This window comes from Dasypus novemcinctus, chromosome 4 (assembly GCF_030445035.2).
Source record: "Dasypus novemcinctus isolate mDasNov1 chromosome 4, mDasNov1.1.hap2, whole genome shotgun sequence".
Classification (NCBI taxonomy): Eukaryota; Metazoa; Chordata; class Mammalia; order Cingulata; family Dasypodidae; genus Dasypus; species Dasypus novemcinctus.
In genome coordinates this window covers 7,651,355-7,669,201 of record NC_080676.1, presented here as the reverse complement: position 1 = coordinate 7,669,201, position 17,847 = coordinate 7,651,355, and the positions used below count along the sequence as shown (strand labels likewise).

The window sequence follows — 17,847 nt, the reverse complement described above, 5'->3', positions numbered from 1 at the left end:
TGGGCAGGTAGTGCATTTGGTCCTCTGGGTTCTTAAGTTAGAAAGGAGGGAGTTACCCAGGATGTTCTCGGAAGTTCCTTCCAGCTCTAACAGTTTATCATTTTAATATTGTATAGTATTATATAAATATAATAACATTTATATTATTTAATAATATAAAATTTAATATTTCACGTATTTAAAAATGTGTAAAGTTATAAGCCGTTACGTACTATAAATAATATAAATTTATTATTTATTTTAAATTTAGTGCATTTAAATAACATGTTATATCTCCAAACTTTTTTGTAGTGTATCTTCTAACCTGGAAAAGTCTTCTATGAAAACCTTCACCTTTTAAAAATAAGTAATGCCATCTGTTTTCCTAAAAGACTGAAATGGGGGCTATCATTTCAAGGTAAGTGTCCAATTTTGAATTTTGAATTATGCTATTTTCCTAGAAGTTAAATATAGAAGGAAAATACAAACACTACTTATTTTACATATTCTAAATCTTAGTTAATCTGCATGAGGGGTGGGGGTAAGGGTGAGAAAATGCTAAACCTTGTTTTAGATAGTGTGGTATTTAGGATTATGTTTATTATAGAGTTTCTTAAAGTAGACGGGAGGAGTTAGTAGTGTTGAAAACCTTTTAGAGAGATTAATTGAAAACTGAAGAAGCATTTTGGATTTGGCAGTTAAACCAATATGTAGTATGTACTAGGAAGCTGCCATCAGTTAGGGTGCCCATATGTATCAGGTTTACACTTGTTGTAGGTCTGTTAATTCCGAACTATTTTTAGTGTCCTCAAGTCTATTGACTTGAACATTAAATAGATGTTCTCCCTATTTATAATGTTAATGGAACAGACATGTTACTTGCCTTCATTAGGCAAAGGATAGCAGGCAAGGTAGGTGCTAAATACATAGACATGAAATTGCAACTGTGATAAGTGATGCAGAAGTAAAATAATGATTACCGGAATGAGTGGTGGGTGTGGAAAGAAGGTGATCTCTGAGTTCATTTGGCAGGGTAGATTTCATAGGTAGATTTGGCAGGAAGCGTGGAAGAAAAAAGTCACAAATGAGTCCAAGATTTTGAATTCTGGTGGCTGGAAACCTGATGTTGCCATATAGGGAAATAAGGAAGCCATGAGGAAAGGGTTGTATTAGGGGGAATTGAGCTGGGCTGTAACATGAATTCTTTTGTAGAGAATTTGAATTTTGAGGTATAGATAGAATTTTTGTTGTAACTCCTTAGTTGTGAAAATATGAAACTGAACTTAAAACATAGTTTAGGGTCTGAAGATCTTGGAGTAATTCACATAGAGCTTAAACTGTGGAAATGTATGACATTGCTAGTGTCATAGGAGAGAGTAGAGAGATAGAAAGAAAGATAACACAGGACTTTAGGAATACCTGTTTTAAATGAGTGGTTGTTGATAAAAAAGAATCTGTAAAGAAAAAGATAAATAGTTTTGAGGGGAATGAGGATAATGCAGTATCTTTCTCTGAAGCACAATAAAGAATTTCAAAGATACTCTTCAGATGTTTAACTTGCTGTAGAAAGTTCAGAGATTCTGATACCCTATAATAGGGTATTGGATTTGATTAAAAGGTTATTGATAACTGAGAGAGCCGATTGAATAGACCAGGATGAATCAGGATAAATGGTTTTATAAAAATAATACAGCATGAAGAATAAAATGGAATGTATTTCAAGAAATTTAATTGTGGGAGAAGTGAGACAGTGATCATTTTGAGGAGTTAACCATATGGGAGAAGATATTTTGGCATCGGCACGCTGTATATTTTAGGCAAAAGGGAATAATCCATTAGAGTAGTTTAAGTATTAGAGAGAGTAGTTAATTGCCTTGAAGGGGTAAGAAGGTTTAAAATCAAGGACATGTGCAGAAGTGAGTAGCAGCCTTTCCGCTTAGATACCAGAGGAAGGGAAGGGGATGAATTAAAATATAAAGGAGGGAAGCGGACTTGGCCCAATAGTCTGCCAATAGTCTGCCAATAGTCTCCCACATGGGAGGTCTGCCTGGGCCTCCTTGACCCGTGTGGAGCTGGCCCATGTGCAGTGCTGATGTGCGCAAGGAGTGCCCTGCCACACAGGGGTGTCCCCCACGTAGGGGAGCCCCACACTCAAGGAGTGCACCCCAGCGCAAAACAAAGTGCAGCCTGCCTAAGGATGGTGCCGCATACACGGAGAGCTGACACAGCAAGATGATGCAACAAAAAGAAACACAGATTCCTGTGCTGCTAATAAGGATAGAATCGGTCACAGAAGAACACACAATGAATGGACAGAGAGAACAGACAACTGGGGGGAGGGAGGAAAGAGAAACGAATAAATAAATAAATCTTTAAAAAAAAAGATATAAAGAAATTGTTAGGCAAAGAAGAAAACTATAGAGTTTCCTATCTTACTGTTTTAATGAGGTAGGAATTGAGGTTATTTACTAGGCATGTAGCTAATCAGTGGTGGAGTTGGGATCCTGGGAGAAGAAAAAATTTAGGATTACCAAATTCACCAAACGTTTTATCGAATACCTCCTTTGTGGTAGCCACTTGCATAGACAAGAACCCTGATCTCACAGAGCAAATCATTGAAGTGAACAAAAAGATGCCAAATAGTGATATGATAGGAAAAGAATTAAAATAGGATAGTTGGCTAATTCTAAAGAGGAGACATTAAAGTGTGAATGACAGGAATTCAGTCACTAAAAACTTCAAGGTGGAAATGAGTTTACTATGTTGGTGGAATTCAAGTCCAGTGCATTTGGAACAGGGTTGATGGAGTCCATGGTATCGTAAAATGAGGTAGAAGATGTTGGCAGGGCCGGCCCTGTAGGGCCCTAAAGCACTGGTAAGGAGTTTGGACTCGAGGAGGTCTTGTGGAGGCTTTGAACAAAAAAAGTGTCATGATATATATTTTAAAGATTTCCCTGGCAAGGAGATGAGTTAAGAAGCTGTTGCAGGGAAACGGACTTGGCCCAGTGGTTAGGGCGTCCGCCTACCACATGGGAGGTCCACGGTTCAAACCCTGGCCTCCTTGACCCATGTGGACCTGGCCCATGCGCAGCGCTGATGCGCACAAGGAGTGCCCTGCCACGCAGGAGTGTCCCCCACGTAGGGGAGCCCCACGCCCAAGGAGTGCGCCCCGTAAGGAGAGCCGCCCAGCGCGAAAGAAAGTGCAGCCTGCCCAGAAATGGCGCCGCACACACTTCCCGCGCCCCTGATGACAACAGAAGCGGACAAAGAAACAAGACGCAGCAAATAGACACAGAAAACAGACAAACGGGGTGGGGGGTATTAAATACTGTTACAATTGGCCAGAGATGGCGGAAAAACTTAATATAATCGCCAGGATGGGATAGGAAGGATTACTGAGTAGTGTAGTAAAGGCTCAGTTTGAAATAGACCAGCGTGGCTTTGCAGACAGCATAACTTCAGCTACCAAGGCCTTTTAGGTAGAAATGAGCATGAGCAATTCGGTCTTGGTGGTTGAGATAGCTTACTGTAGGATGTACACTTGATAAAGGAGATGTGTCAAGGGATTAGAAGTCATGTGTGAGTCTATACATATTTACTGAGCACTTACTAAGTAATATACCAAGAACTGTGTAGGGTGTAAGGGTGTAGGGTTACAAGAATGAATAAAAATGGGGCATTTTTCTCGTGGAATTGGTATTTTAGTGAGCATGGGAAAGATAAAAAAATACACGTATGGGAGCTGAAGTGGCTTGGTGGTTAAGTGCTGGCTTTCCACACACAAGGTCCCGGGTTCAATCCCCGGCCCCAGTTTCTCAAAAAAACAAAAAGCATGTTGGGTAGTAATGAGTGCTATTAATAAGCAAAATATATTTGGTCAAGGTAGACATTGATGAGAGGTGGATAGGCTTGCTATTTTATATGCTGTGGTCAGGAAAGCCCTCTTGGGTAAGGTTGCTTTTGAGCTAACGGCTCCAAATAAAGTGAGGGAGGAGGCCATCCCCGTTTGGGATGGGGTAAGGGAGCATTCTAGGCTAAAGGAGCTTGAATACGAACTGACCTGGGGTTCTGTACAGTGCCTGTGTCAGTTATCAATAACTGTTTACTGAATGAAAATTAATTAAACATGGTATACAACTAAGCTATCAATGGAGAAATGTATGTTAAAGTTTAAAATCAGGCTGCAGCTCACTGATGTTCCCCAGGCCCTTGGGTGCTCAGGAATAGCAGAAAGACACTCCCCAAAATCGTGTTAAAATCCTTCCTCACAGGGAAGCGGATGTGGCTCAAGTGATAAAGCCTCCACCTACCGTATGGGAGGTCCCAGGTTCGATCCCTGGAGCACCCTGGTGAAAAAGGAAAAACAGTGCCTGTGCGGCGAGCTGAGTGCCCATGTGGGTGCCTGGATAGTGAGCCAAGTGCCCATGTGGTGAGCCTAGCACCCATGCAAGTGCTGCATGGCAAGCCAAGTGCCCATGCGAGTGCCTGCATGGTGAACCAAGTGCCCACGTGAGTGCCCGTGCGGCAAGCCGAGTGCCCGCGTGGTGAGCCAGTGCCTGTGCAGCAAGCCGAGTGCCTGCATGGTGAGCCAGTGCCTGTGCGGCAAGCCGAGTGCCCGCGTGGTGAGCCAGTGCCTGTGCGGCAAGCCGAGTGCCCGCGTGGTGAGCCAGTGCCTATGCGGCAAGCCGAGTGCCCGCATGGTAACCCAGTGCCTGTGCGGCAAGCCGAGTGCCTGCACGGTAACCCAGTGCCTGTGCGGCAAGCCGAGTGCCCGCGTGGTGAGCCAGTGCCTGTGCGGCAAGCCGAGTGCCCGCGTGGTGCGCCAGTGCCTGTGCGGCAAGCCGAGTGCCCGCGTGGTAACCCAGTGCCTGTGCGGCAAGCCGAGTGCCCGCGTGGTGAGCCAGTGCCCGTGCGGCAAGCCGAGTGCCCGCGTGGTAACCCAGTGCCTGTGCGGCAAGCCGAGTGCCCGCGTGGTAACCCAGTGCCCGTGCGGCAAGCCGAGTGCCCGCGTGGTAACCCAGTGCCCGTGCGGCAAGCCGAGTGCCCGCGTGGTGAGCCAGTGCCCGTGCGGCAAGCCGAGTGCCCGCGTGGTGAGCCAGTGCCCGTGCGGCAAGCCGAGTGCCCGCGTGGTGAGCCAGTGCCCGTGCGGCAAGCCGAGTGCCCGCGTGGTGAGCCAGTGCCCGTGCGGCAAGCCGAGTGCCCGCGTGGTGAGCCAGTGCCCGTGCGGCAAGCCGAGTGCCCGCGTGGTGAGCCAGTGCCCGTGCGGCAAGCCGAGTGCCCGCGTGGTGAGCCAGTGCCCGTGCGGCAAGCCGAGTGCCCGCGTGGTGAGCCAGTGCCCGTGCGGCAAGCCGAGTGCCCGCGTGGTGAGCCAGTGCCCGTGCGGCAAGCCGAGTGCCCGCGTGGTGAGCCAGTGCCCGTGCGGCAAGCCGAGTGCCCGCGTGGTGAGCCAGTGCCCGTGCGGCAAGCCGAGTGCCCGCGTGGTGAGCCAGTGCCCGTGCGGCAAGCCGAGTGCCCGCGTGGTGAGCCAGTGCCCGTGCGGCAAGCCGAGTGCCCGCGTGGTGAGCCAGTGCCCGTGCGGCAAGCCGAGTGCCCGCGTGGTGAGCCAGTTCTTGTTGCGGCATGCCGAGTGCCCGCATGGTGAGCCAGTGCCCATGTGGCAAGCCAGGTGCCTGCGTGGTGAGCCAGTGCCTGTGTGGCAAGCTGAGTGCCCACATAGTGAGCCAGTGCTTGTGAAAGTGAGTCACAAAGGCAAGATGATAATGATGCAACAAAAGAGAAAGGGGAGAGTCAGGTGAAGCTTAGCAGACCAGGAGCTGAGGTGGCGCAATTGACAGGGAACCTCTTTCCACATAAGGTCCCCGGGATCAAATCCTGGTGAGTCCTAGAGAAGAAGTGAGAGCTAGATACAGAAGATCACACAGCGAATGGACACAGACAGCAAAAACAGCAGGTTGGGGCAGGGGAGAGGTAGGGGGTCAAGAAAGAACAAAATAAAACAAAGAAAAAAACCCCAAAACCAAAATTTAAAAAAGCCTTTCTCACATTAAAAGGTCGTTTTATAGTCATGTACAGTATAAATAATCTCAATGATCATAACAATTTGAATAAAAATTTTAGATCCTTTTAAAAGTAACTTGTTTTATATATTAAATTTTAAATGTTACAGATTTTATTAAATTACACAAAAATGTACTCTGTATTATGCCTAAAACTAGTAATCCTCCTCATAAACAAAACTGATATTTAATAATGTATGTGACTTGTTTAACATACTGTCATATTAGGAAACTGCATTGAGATCAACAAGGCAACCATTTATATTGCCCTTTATGTACTATTTCCTCATGTCATGTGACAGTCAAAAGGCCAAGTGAGATGCTTGCAACAAAGAAAACAGTTTTGAAAGGTCATGCTACACAGCCAAAATTTCTTTCACAATTATCTTACTGTCTATGGCAGACTATATGACAATCTCAACCACAGTTATTTTCTGAGTAAAAACAAAAGCACATCCGTTATCAAAGGCCCCAAAAAAGTAGGCACTCCACAATATAATCTTTATGAGCATTTTTTCTAACTGCATAAACACATTTGAATTATAGATAAAGAACTCTGAAGCAAGACTGATAAAGAACTGGAGGAAGAGGAACCAGTAAAAACCGGAAGGCGCATTTAAATTACTGTTTCATAGTGTTCATATAATGCAGGAAGCTTCTAAAGTAAACTTTTTCAAATTAACACATCATTTACCAAGGAAATGTATAATTATACAACATCGAAGACAATAAATAGGCTTTACTTCAAAATTTTTAAATCTTAATGACTATTCTAAAGAAGTAGCAAAATCTCATGTAAACCTTTCTACAGTAGCTGTAATCATGTCAACATTTTTTTCCCTTTTAATAGCTTTTATTGGTCTATCATCCATCTGTTACATAGATAATGCTTATTAAGTTAAAATGTTTCCAGCTCCTTATAAAATTCTCAGTTTCAGAAGATAACAAGAACTCACTTAAAAAAGGAAAATCATACTAGTTTCTTTAATCATTTTGTCCAATCCTGCCCAATAATAAAAAAGCACAACCTTCTCCTGAGCCTAAATAAAATTACTTAAATATTAGATATCACAGTCTGGTTATAGAGACTGACTCTAAGTTTCTGGCAAAGTATTCTTATTGTTCAGACCACATATTTTTTTCCATTTGTAGTTTTTTATTATGTACCTGTTATTTTCTTTAGAAAATCTTTTTATTTTGAAATAATTTTAAATGTTCAGAACAGTTGCAAAAATAATACAAAACCTTTAGAGAACTCCAGCATAGCCCTGTACCCTAGATACCTAGATCCAACAACTTTAACATGGTTATTTTAAAATTTTAATTTTAAAATAATCATCCCAAATATATTTTACACACTTACTATCAAGTAAAAATGGATTGATTTTTCAGACATTCTTTTTAGATTCTTTGCAGATATCACAAAGCATTGCTTGCGGCCAGTGCTTATGGAACACCTGAGTAGGTTATATGTCAGTGCTCCTGGAACACTTAATACTACTGTGCACATTTCCTGTGAGCAAGGATATTCACTTAATGTATCCACCTTATGTGCAGCTAACAAATTCAAGAAATTTAACGAGGGAAACCGACTTTGGCCCAGTGGTTAGGGCGTCGGTCTACCACATGGGAGGTCCGCGGTTCAAGCCCCGGGCCTCCTTGACCCGTGTGGAGCTGGCCCATGCGCAGTGCTGATGCGCGCAAGGAGTGCTGTGCTACACAGGGGTGTCCCCCGCATAGGGGAGCTCCACGCGCAAGGAGTGCGCCCCGTAAGGAGAGCCGCCCAGCGCGAAGGAGGGAGCAGCCTGCCGAGGAATGGCACCGCCCACACTTCCCGTGCCGCTGAGGACAATAGAAGCGGACAAAGAAACAAGACGCAGCAAAAAGACACAGAAAACAGACAGCCAGGGGAGGGGAGGGGAGGGGAATTAAATAAATGAAAATAAATCTTTAAAAAAAAAAATAAAAAAAATAAAAAAAGAAATTTAACGAAGATTTAAAACTTATAGCCATTCAATTTTTTCATGCCCCAATAATGTCCTTTTTAATTTTTTCCCAATACTGTCTTTTTAAGTGTTCTTTTCTCCCTTATTAGGTATTGCCCAGAATCATGTATATTACTTTTAATTGTCATTGTCTCTTTATTTGCACTTTCTGCTTTTTAAAAATATTTTTATTTTTAAAATTTTTGAGAGCGTAGATATACAACATATGCTTTACCATCTCAGCCACTCCCAAGCATACCATTCAGTGGGCTTCATCACATTCACTGTGGCACGGTACCCTCACCACTTTCTGCCACTAAAACGTTCCCTTTGCCCAAATAGAAACCTATATCCATTTTGGATTTACAATCCATTCTGTCTGCTCCCTGCCCCTGGCAACCTGTACTCTAATTTCTGTCTCTGCAAGTTTCATATTTTCTGAAATTTTCTTAGTAGTCTATGGGCTTAAACTTAATATTGCAAGTCTATAACAAGCTCCTTTGCTTTCATACCAACTTAACTCCAGTAGTGTACACAAACTATGTTCCTGTACACCTTTGCCCCCCACCTTTATGTAGTTCTTGCCATAAATTAGGTGTTTGTACATTAGGAGTCCCAAACTATTGATTTGTCATTACATTCTACACATTTGCCTTTTAAGATCCTGTAAGAAGTAAAGTTGGAGTTATAAGTAAAAATACAATAGTAGTAGTGTTTACATTTACCTTGTAAATCATTACTGGACATCTTAATTTCTTCATGTGGTTTCAGCCGATTGTCTCGTGTCCTTTCCTTTCAACCTGAAGAACTCCCCTTAGCATTTCTTATGGGGCTTGTTTAGTGGAATCTGGTCTAGTGGTAATGAAATCCCACAGCTTTTATTTGTCCAGGTATGTCTTAATCCCTCCCTCATTTTTGAAAGTTTTGCTGTTTACAGATTTCTTGATTGACTATCACTTGCTTTCAGCACTTTAGATGTGTCTTTCATAATGCTCTCTTGCCCCCATGTTTCTCATCAGATTTCTCATTAAGAAATCACTTAAGCTTATTGAGGTTCCCTTGTATGTGATACTTTGCTATTCTTTTGCAGCTTTCAGAATTCTCTCTTTATCTTTGGCACTTGACAGTTTCATTGTAATGTGGTGCAGTGTGGGTGTGTTTGAGTTTATCCTGTTTGGAGTTCATTGAGCATCTAGGATGTGCATATTCATATCTTTAATTAATTTGGGAGGTTTCCAGCCATTATTTCTTTGAATAATTCTCCTTGGCCCTTTCTCTGTTCTCCTTCTGGGTACTCTTGATGGTGTCCCACAGGTTTATCAGGCTCTATTCACATTTCTTTTTAGGATTTATTTTTATCCCCCCCGTCTGCTTCTTGTGTCCCTTGACCATGGTCTTCTGTGTTGGCTTGCATTCTTGTCAGGCAGCATGGGAACCTCTGTCTCTTTTTGTTGTGTCAGGCTGTGCTTTTTGCCCGGGGTGGCTCTCCTTGCCGGGCGCACTCCTTGCGTGTGGGGTTCCCCTACAGAGGGGACACCCCTATGTGGCATGGCAGTCTTTGCGTGCTACAACACTGCACATGGACCCGCTCACCACACGGGCCAGGAGGCCCTGGGTTCGAACCCTGGACCTTTTATATGGTGTGCAGATGCTCTGTCAGTTGAGCCATATCTGTCTCCCTCTATTCACTTTTCTTCATTCTTTGCTCTTGTTCTCCTGACTGAATTGTCTTATCTTCAAGTTCACAGATTCATTCTTATGGTCTTCAACTCTGTTGGGTAACTTTTTATAATTTCTTCCTCTCCATTGATAGTCTCTCTCTCTCTCTGAACATATTGATGGTCTGTTTGTGTTCATCTATCACTTTATTGATTTCCTGTAGTTCTTTGTCCATGTTTTCCTTTAGCTCTTTGGACATATTTAAGAACATTTTAAAAAATATTTACCTGGAATGTCCCAAGTCCAATGCTGTGTAATGCTTTAATCTTCTCCTTTGCCTGTGCCATCACTTCCTGTTTCTTTGGTTTTTTTTTTTTTTGGTTCTTTTGTTTTTGTTTTTGTTTTTAGTTAGGCCAGTAGTTTATTAAGAAAATGGGAGAAAATAACAGATTATGAGTCCTGGGTATACTTGCAGGTTGGTCCAGGCAGAGAAGAAAAGGGTGAAAAAAGAAGGGTGGAAAGGGCTCATTTACAGATTACAAGTCCCCGTCCCAAGGTGTACTTGTGCTCTGGTCTAGGCAGAAAGAGAAAGGGCAAAATGGGATAAAAAGAAACGGGGCCTCCTGTTTCTTTGTATGTTTTGTAATCTTTTCTTGAAACCTGGACATTGTGATATTTAGTGTGCTGTTGCTGGAGTTTACACTCTGAGGTATCTGTTCCTTAAGCATGTGCCCAGCTAGTGTTATGACAAAGCTTTCTTTGGATGCCAGTAGCCAGCAAAAAAAAATCAATAAATAACAGAAGGAACAAAACAGACATCTTTCCCAGTCTTTGCAGATTGGTCTGTGCTAGTGCTGCTCGTTACAGTTTATCCGAGCAGTAGGTGCAGAGAGCAGCTCCAGGCTGGAGTGTGCGAGCGTCCCTGGACCTTTCTGTGCATGCTCACATCGCCCTGGAAAGAGCAGAGCTCTGTGAGCTGCCGCCTTCTTGCAGGGCAGGTTCTGGGACAGTGAGTCCCTCAGGACGTCTCCAGACAGATCAGGCCATAAATACATGCTTCCCAGTTTGTTCATGTAACCAGGACCAGGGAGCCACATCGAGAGTGCTGGTTGGTTCTGCAGTGTTCCAAAGCGGGGCCAGCCAGGCCACCTGGAAGTCAAATAGGTTTTAAGTAACCGTTTTCTTGATTTGTTACTATAGTCCTTTGTTTAATGGAGCTTTAGGAAAAATCTTTCCGCCAGATCTTGTTAGTTGTCCAGAGCTTCTGAGGGGGGATGGAGCCCTAAAGCTTCTTATTCCACTGTCTTGATTGGGACACTTTATTCATTTTCCAAATTCCTTTTCTTCTGAATCAAGGGTGTAAAATGTTGCCTTAAACAGAATTGGTATTCAATATATATTTATTAACTTGAAGTCCATTAGTTTCTGCTTCTCTGTCCCTCTACAGTTTTCATCTCTTCCTCTTCTTTGACCATGGTCTAGCCCTGAGACGACACTATCAGCCTGCCTCTGCTAGCTTATTGGTCCTCTAGAGAGAACAGGCAGTTTAAGAAGACGACTTGGCATCAAAGACAGATACCTTTTCAAGTTGGTTTTTTTTGTTTTGTTTTCTGTTTACTGTCTGTGGTGAGGGGCAAGTGAAAGCCTTGTGCAGAAGCATTTTGTTATTCTTGTCTAGATAGCAGGAAAACTGGCCTCCCAGGAAAGGTTTGAAACAAACTAATAAACAATAAATTCTTAATAAATACTTGTACAGACTAATTTGAACTACTGTTGAAATGACTTAAGAAAAATGCCAGTCTTTAGAGAATGCTTTTTTGTTTTTAAGGCGCCAGGGCTGGGGATTGAACTTGGGACCTTGTGTGTAGGAAGCTGGCACTCAACCACTGAGCCACATTGGTTCCCCTGAGTTGTTGTTTTTTTCTGTTTGTTTGCTTATTTGCTTTTTTTTGGAGACGCTGGGTACCCAATCTGGGGCCTCCAATGTGGAAAGCAGGTACTCAACCACTTGATCCACATCTGCTACCAGAGGGCTCTTTTAATTTTTATGCATTACAGCTTATTTTCAAAATGACTGTAGAGAAAAATAGCTACAAGGTTCAGAGTCTGGAATAGTGGTGTTTTTTTTTTTTTTCCTGTCCTCCAGCTGTAAGCTATTTAAAATTCCTCTAGTGTTACTGTTTGCCATCCAGATGGCTTTCTGGCACTGGTTCAGTTCTCAGTGTGAGGGCTGTTGGTTAGTTACTCACTAGCATCACCACACACTTCTACAATTTGGCTAATGACTCACCCTCACAGCAGTTACTTGTGGATACCCTTTGCTATCTAACAGTCATTCCTCAATGTCATGATGTCACTTGTAAACAAGAACCAGAATCAACTGCATACCATTTCTCAGATATGAAGATTTATTGATGTTCTAAAGAACATACCCAGTTAGTCTGTTGGACCCATCACCCCTGGAGTGAGAAACAGAAGTGGTCATCCAGACAATGAGACTTTTGCCTAAAAAGTATGTATCTGAATGACTGATAAGTGTAAAAGTATGTCCAATGAATGAGAATAATTATATGGATATTTGCTTCACTCCTTTACTATTACCTAAAATGATTAAAAGGCAAAGAAGGAGCCTACCACAGAAGTCAGAGTGGTGGTGGGAGAGTGACGTGGTTGTTACATGGTAGGAACATCAGGGAATCTGAGATGCTGGCAGTATTTTATTTCTTTCTTGACTTGGATGGTGGTTACAGAGGTATTTGCTTTCAAGTAATTCATTGAACTCTACGGTTACATATTGGGCACTTTTGTTCTCTGTTTTTGTGTGTATTTAAATAATAAAAATGTTTCAAAACAAAGAAACATATTCTTTCATAAGTGGAAGAATTCTCTCGACTGTATCTTCAAAGGCTAAAGAAGACCACTATATTATGTAATCAATATTGGTTGTAAATCTTTGTCCTATAAATTTTTTTTTAGGAGGTACTGGTGATTGAACTTGGGACCTCATGCATGGGAAGCAGGCGCTCAACCACTTAAACTACATCTGCTTCCAGTCCTATTAATTTTTTTTTTTTAAGATTTATTTGCCTATTTTCCCCCTTCCCCTCCTCCCTGCTGTGTTGCAGTTTGACACTGCTACCGTTTTTCATCGGACTGAGGCATCCCTCAGGCCAGGGGGCTCGAACTAGTTGGCCCCGGGGGAGTGAGGACGGATACGGAGACTATGCACACTCCAGAGACAGGGTTCTGGACCCAGTCTAACTTTATTACGTAGGAACAGCAATTTATAGTTCAGGGCAATAGGGAAGGGGGGCTAGGCGGTATTAGATTGGCGGGGGTGAATATATGTCCAAACAAGGAGAGGGGTAAGCTATGGGGGTCGTTAGGTTGATCACGTAGGCTGAGCTTTTTTGCGCCATACTGCCTGATTGGTGGGGATCAAGCAAAGGGAGAGGGGCTGGGAGAGGAGGAGGAAGACCGGGTGTAGCTGGACAGGGCCTGGTTGCCATTCTGTCTGACCTCGTGGTCAGCGGCCATTCTGTTCAGCTGTGTGGTTGCCTTAGAGACAGCGTGTCGGCAGCTGATGAGCTATGCCTCGTCGGCTGTGCGCAGGGTGCTCGTGGCCGCTTTTATTCCTCCTACTCTGCTGTTCTTGCTGTCTGTGTTGTCTTCTCATTTTCTCTCCTTTAGGATTCACTGGGATTCGATCCTGGAGACCCCTAATGTGGAGAGAGGGTCCCTGTCAATTGCGGCACCTCAGTTCCTGGTTTCTGCTGTGCTTCACCTTGACTCTCCCCTTGTCTCTCTTTTGTTGCGCCATCATCTTGCTGCGTGACTCACTTGCACGGGCACTGGCTCACCGTGAGGGCACTTGACGGGCACTGGCTCACCGTGAGGGCACGCTTTCTATTCTTCTTTTTCACCAAGATGCCCCAGGGGTTGAACCAGGTCCTCCCTTATATAGGCAGAAGCCTTATCACTTGAGCCACATCTGCTTCCTAAAGGAATTATTTATAGCTCGTTCGGCTTTCTTTTTGAACATTAGCCTTAACTTTATCATGCATTTTTAGAGACTTTTAAGCAGTTTTTGCCACAAGGAGTATAACTTTGAATAACGCCCTTCTAAGGCTAGTCTCTTTTTTGAGCATTTTAGACCTGATAATCCTGAAATAAATGAATTGGGGATATATGCAACACAATACTCACAATATGTGACAAAAGTGAACTCTAACAAATGAAATAAAATATCCTTGTGGAAAGTGGATGTGGCTCAAGCAGTTGGGCACCTGCCTGCCACATGGTGGGGGGCAAGAATGTCCTGGGTTCGGTTCCCAGTGTCTCTTAAAGAAGACAAGTAAGACGGTGAGCTGATGTGACAGGCTGGCGTGGCGAGCTGGTGCAACAAGCTGACACAGTGAGAACACAATGAGAGATGAGGTACAACTAGCAAGGAGCGGATGTGACTCAAGCAATTGGTCGCCTCCTTTGGAGGTCCTCAGTTCGGTTCCTGGTGTTTCCTAAAAAGATGAGGAGACACAGAGAGCACACAATGAACAGACACAAAGAACAGACAGTGAGCACAAACAGTGGTGACGGGGGGATAAATAAATCTTCAAAATATATATATGTATTTATTTGTAAGACTCCCAGCATCATATTAACTGAGCATTAGCCAAAAGAAATTAAACGACACAGCTTTGCTAGCACAGAACCGTTCAGTGGAATTTCTGTAGAAGCTGTAATTAATTTTACATTGCAGTTTAGGGAAATGGATGTTACCAAACCATGTGACTGATCACTGGATACCATGTTTTGAGAAACATGGCTGTAATTATTTCACACCAGGCAGTCAGGCCTGATATAATGCTCCTTTCATTGGAGATGTCTTAGTGTAAATTAATATTAGTCATCTTTTATTGAGTGCCTTTTGTATGTCAAAAGCTGTGAAAGGTACTTTTTTTTTTGTTATTTCATTTAATCCTTACACTAACTCTACAAAGTGGATATGAATTTTCTTATTTATAGGCTAGGAAATTGAAGCTCAAAGAGGCTAAACCATCTTATCCAAGGTCACACAGTCCAGACTGTACAACAAAGCACATAGGTGAAACAATTTTATCAAAAGGACCTCTTAGCATTTCAATAATTAAAATCCCTGGGTATCTGGTCCTATATTTGATGGGCCTTATCCAAATTTTTTAAAAGGCATTGAAAAAATGAGAAATATTTAATGACTATTTTATAAAATAAGGTTTATTTTTAAACTATTCATCATTAGAAAAAAATAACATTTACACACTGAATAATATTATGGGAGAGAATTCCTTCATTGAATTTGGATTCTTTAAAAACTCTAAGCCAATAAGTGTATTTTTTGGGGAGGGGGGACTTTAATAACAATATTTTAAATTCAAATTGGTACTATTTTAATTATATATATATATGCTGTGTTAGAATTCTCTAGAGAAACAGATCCTACAGTAGATATCTATAATATGAGATTTTATAAAATTGTTTCACGTGATGTGGAGATGCACAAGTTGAAATTCCACAGGGTAGGATGGAAGCCAGGAGCTCAGATGAAGGTCCTCCAGTTTCCCCAAGAGAAAGCTGTCTGTGTAAAATAGAGATGGGAATTCTCTCTCTGAATACTGAAATCATTTCTCCTTTTAAGGCTTTCACCTACTTAGATGAGACCTTACTCATTGCTCATTAGCAGTCTCTTCAGTATATTTTAGATGTAATCAGCCTATATGCAAAAAAGCTCACTGATGATTAAAGTCCATGAAATGCCATGTATTACAATTGGCCCAGTGCTTGCGTGACCAAAACAGCTAGGCACCGTTGCCTGGCAGAGTTGACACAGCCTAACCATTACATATTCTTTACTCTTTGGATACTTACTATGATAGGTTCTGGCTCTTGGTGTATTATAGAGGGCTCATTGGGAAATTTGAAAAGAGTAGAGCGGAGTTTGTTAAGTAAGACAGTTGTTAGATTTGTCTCTGTCTAGGATAGCCACAAAAGTCCCTTTGGTATATTAAGTTTATATACTATGGTTTTAAAAGATTGTTCTGTATTCATGGTTATTAAAATAAACCTGGGTTATAATAAACTTGTTTTATAGAGGCATGCTAAATATTAATAAGTATATTCTGTTTATAGTTAGGCTAATGAGAATATAAATCTGGATATAGAAATACAAATGAACATTGAAAATATAAATTAGAGCATTAGGATTAGAGAGGCAGGGTCTAACTTGAGTCATTCCTGTGAACCCATTCAAAGGGTCCTGAATAACAACCTAATTAAAAGGTATGAGGGGCGTGGACATAGCTCAGGTGGTTGAGTGACCGCCTCCCATGTATGAGGTCCTCGTTTCCATCCCACCTTCCTCCAAAAAATATTTATATTTGTATGTGTGTGTGTGTGTGTATAAGGCTTATGGCCTGTGTGCCTGCATTAAGAAACACTGAAGGAAAGAAACATTTATTTGTAGTTACTTTTGAACATTAGCATATTTCCTTCCAGTTTCAATTTTCATGCATTAGGTTGTACTCTTGGCTTTTTAAAAAGTAAATTAAATTCTAAGTATATTGTGTGTACTGTTTTATATTTTGCTCTTTTCATGTCATTTTAGACATTTTCATAGTATCACCCATACTTTACAAACTTCAATTTAAATGGCTGCATAAGATGCCATCTAGTAGATAGATCACTGTTTACTTAACTATCCCTTCATGTTTAGGCAGTTAGGTTATTTGCACATTTTGCTTTGTGCCTGAAATCGTCTTTCTTTCAAGTTTTTAAACAGATAAATTGTGTTAGTATTCTTTGTTAAGAATTAACAAGTAGTTAAGATTACTAAATAATTATGTAGATGCCTTTACGTTATAAAATAGCAGAAGGTTAAGACCTGAGATTACGGAAGCGGGCTAGACTGGTCCCACCCCTGCTTGTGGTTACTCTAGGCCTAACCCAGCCTGGAGCATGCTTACTGTTGTGGTGGTAATTCCAGGCTGACGCCCTTGCGCATGCTTGCTACTGGGATGGTGACCATTGCGCCCACCTCTGTTTAACATCCGTATGAAGGGCCTTATAACTAACGTTTGTTCTGTACACCCCTATCCCAAATCCTGTGACTAACCCTAGTTTACCACCATACCTCTGTCAGTCCGGTTCGGTCCCTTAATGTTTACTAAGGAAGGAACCTGTTTCCAGCTCCATCCCAATCTCTGCTCTTTAGCTTGCACTTGCACAGCGCATAACACTCTCTCTTTGAAACCCTGGTATCTCAGGAATTGGCTTTAAAAGGTGCTTTGGTAGAAAAGTACCTGCTTTTGCTGGGTATCTTTTGTCTGTGTTCTTGACTATGCTGCAGAAATTAATTTCAAGAGCATGTCAGGTTAGTTAGGCCAGTAATTTATTAAGGTATGGTAAGAAGAGGAATGGGAGAAAATAACAGATCATGGGTCCCAGATAGGAAGGGGCTGAAAAGTGATAAAGCCAGCTGATTTACAGTAGCTGACTACAATAGATGATAAATGCCCAGGGTTTGCTTGCATGGTAATCGGTAATCGTGGCAGGGAAGAATGGTGAGAACAGGACGCAGAACAGGAACAGGCCCCGAGGCTGGCAGTGGGACCGGGCGAAGGCAAGAGAGCTCTAGAGAGAGCAAGAAGTCTTCGCGTTGGCTCTTTAAACCGTCAATTATTCTGCCCCTTTGCTAATGGCAGGGAGGAGTCCCAGCTCTTTGCTGTTTTGATTTGATTGCCCCACCCATCAATCCCCGGGAGGGCTCAATAATAAGGCCCCTGGAGAAGATCCAGGCCTTCTCCCAGCTTCCGGAGGAAATCTTTTTCTGCAGGGCAGAATTTCGTGAGACTCTTCCAGCAGTCATGGGGGGCGGGACGAGGACGACGATGGGACACACACACACCGAATGACACATGGGCTTCTTGCCAGGTTCCAGATTCATCTGTTGATTTTCTGTTTCACTAGCCTGCTTCATTCCCCCCTTAGAGAGTTTATACCTTTAGTCTTTTTTTTCCATTTTAAAAAATTTATTGTCTTTTTTTTAAAAAAAGATATATAGATCACACAAAATGTTACATTAAAAAATATAAGAGATACCCATATACCCCACTCCCCACAGCCCTCACTCCTCC

General features: G+C 42.4%; 1 protein-coding gene across 6 annotated transcripts in view; it reads left to right on the top strand.

Moving 5' to 3' along the window:
- Positions 1-17,847, top strand: part of PIK3CB (phosphatidylinositol-4,5-bisphosphate 3-kinase catalytic subunit beta) — a 203,427-nt gene that overhangs the window by 57,806 nt on the left and 127,774 nt on the right. For 5 of the 6 annotated variants that reach the window (XM_058295060.2, XM_071214544.1, XM_058295061.2 and 2 more), the window contains exon 2: positions 292-397. The gene's annotated coding sequence lies outside the window, so the exon portion shown is untranslated. Of the gene's footprint in view, positions 1-289; positions 398-17,847 lie in introns of those variants that run through there. The other variant, XM_071214545.1, reaches the window with a different exon arrangement.